A 2,627-nucleotide genomic window follows, 5' to 3' on the forward strand; every position below is an offset into this window, starting at 1 on the left:
CAAAATAGGAAGTCATAGACACTGTTACAGAGCTGGGGCCTTCCAGGAAACGGGCAATGTGAAGATCCTCCGTTTCAAACCCTGATTCTTGCAATCAAGTCAGAAAGATTTCAGACTGTCACTCACAGTAACAGGAATGAGTTTATTGAAAGGATAGGAAAGGGGAAGGGAACACTCTCAAGGGAGATGTGGGTCCTCTCAGAAAGGATAGGGACAATGAGCCTCTCCTGCACTCCAGTTTTATTAAGGATCCCAGAGAAGTTTCTAGGGAGTCCCACGCATGTCTATCTCTTGACTTTTGACTGACAGCAAGGTGACATCAGACTTTCAAGTCCCTACTGTCATGGCAACTCTAGGTCACCTTGGCCCATGCTGACCAGTTCTAATTGAATTCTTAATCAATAAAGAATTCTTTATTCTTACAAATTTATGGTTAGGAGAAACTATCCTTATCTCCAAGTTTCAGGATCTGGTCACAAATGTTTCCCCCTTCAGGGTAACTTGGGTTCCTGTTATCAACATTATTTTGGGCCTGCATTTCTCCTGCAGTGAACTGGGAGTTTGCTGAGAAATGTGACATATCCTGTTCCCTGAGACCAGAAGGGCTGCAGGTAAATTGCATCTTGGAAAAGAAAACATGTGGGGTCAGCACAGTGGGCCCAGTTGAGGAAATAAGTGGGCCCAGTTGAGGGAATTATTCCCTTAACTCGTGCTGCCACCATTCATATCTGTCTGTTCCTAACAATACCATTTGCAACTGATGGGCCAAATTGAAATAGCAATTTGGAAGTAAGGGGGGAAATACTGAGCCTCAAAGGAAACATCTATGAACTATCATGGGAGAGTGGGATGATGAAGCTCCAAACCTCGGTTCTTACGTTCCAACAAAAGAAAATGTAGTTCCTCTTTTTCTGACTGGAACCACAGAGGGTACCAAAGAGAAGAAAAAGAAGGTTCCTGCTGTGCCAGAAACCCTTAAGAAAAAAGCAAAGGAATTATGCAGAGCTGAAGGTAAAGCGCCTAAAGAAGTTTGCCTAAAAGATGCTCCAAAAGGCAAGGAGGAAGCTCATCTATGAAAAAGCCAAGTCTTACCACAAGGAATGTAGGCAGATGTACAGAATGGAGAGTCTTAATGACTAGGATGGCAAGAAAAACTGGCAACTTCTATGTACCTGCAGAATCCAAATTGGCATTTGTCATCAGGATCAGAGGTATCAATGGTGTGAGCCCAAAGGTTGGTAAGGTGTTATAATTTCTTCTCCTTCATCAGATCTTCAGTGGCACCTTCATTAAGCTCAACAAGCCTTCAATTAATGTGCTGAGGATTGTGGAACCATTTATTGCATGGTGCTACCCAAACCTGACGTCAGTGAATGAACTAACCTACAAGCGTGGATATGGCAAAATCAAGAAGAAATGAATTGCCTTGACAGATAACACTTTGATTGCTGGATTTCGTGGTAAATGTGGCATCATCTGCATGGAGGAGCTTATTCATCAGATCTATACCGTTGGAAAGTGCTTCAAAGAAGTAAATAACTTTCTGTGGCCCTTCAAATTATCTTCTCCAAGAGGTGGAATGAAGAAAAAGACTACCCACTTTGTAGAAGGTGGAGATATTGGCAACAGGGAGGACCAGATCAACAGGCTTATTAGAAGGATGAACTAAAGTATCTACCATGATATTTTTGTAATCTGGTCAGTTAATAAAACTATACCTGCTTTCAATGTAAAAAAAAAAAAATGTAGATTTTGAAACAACAGCCAGGACTTGTAGGACCCCTGTCTGGGTGACTGAGCCCCGTCTCCAGGATCCCTCAGCCCGACCGATCACTCCCTATCTCCAGGGCCCTCACATCGACTTACTGCTCCCCGCCACCAGGACTCCCAGACCAACTGATTGCACCCTGCCTCTAGGATCCTGCAACCAGAACGACAACACCCCACCTCCAGGACCCCTGCCCAACCAACCACACCCCGCCTCCAGGACCTCCAGCCAACCATGCCCACACCCCCAGCTGAAGCTCCCCATTTGCCAACACATTTGGAAGCCAGAGCGGCCATCTTGGATAATCCTGGAAGCTGTATCTCCCATCTTTAAGTGGGGCAAATCCCATCCTGAGACGCCTGCTGGAGACTTGAAGCTCATTGTCAGGTACCTCTCATACATCAGGCTACTGAAGACTGGGAGGTTTGAATACTATATGACTGTTATAGTGTAGATTTTCTTTTTTCTCCTTATTGAAAAATTTTAAGTTTTTATTTCTTTACTTTTCTTGCTCTCTTTTCCTTTTGTTTACCTGTTCCCTCAGAGTCTCTTTCTCCCTTTTCCCATGCTAACAACAAACTTCTTTTTGATTACACTCTCACTCTTTCTATGATCCAGAACTTCTCTATATTCTTTCCTTATCCCATTAACGGCTACATCCTACACCCCTCCACATCCTCTTTGTCTTCCATTATAAACTGCAGAACTTATTGCAGATCTATTTGTTATACTGAAGATAATAATTGAACTCATTCTGTTTATTATGACAATATTGTTAACATCCTCATAGGGGCTCTTTGGTTTCGGGCTGCATACTGTCTGAACTGGGCACTGCTAATATTGATCTCCCCCTTAAAGA

The 2,627-nt window shown here is 43.3% G+C and overlaps 1 pseudogene; it reads left to right on the plus strand.

Annotated features, from left to right (window-relative positions):
• The first annotated feature begins 932 nt into the window (after positions 1–932).
• Positions 933–1,669, plus strand: LOC124980943 (60S ribosomal protein L7-like; annotated as a pseudogene).
• Positions 1,670–2,627: the final 958 nt, after the last annotated feature.

Source organism: Sciurus carolinensis, chromosome 3, assembly GCF_902686445.1.
Source record: "Sciurus carolinensis chromosome 3, mSciCar1.2, whole genome shotgun sequence".
In the NCBI taxonomy this organism is placed as follows: domain Eukaryota; kingdom Metazoa; phylum Chordata; class Mammalia; order Rodentia; family Sciuridae; genus Sciurus; species Sciurus carolinensis.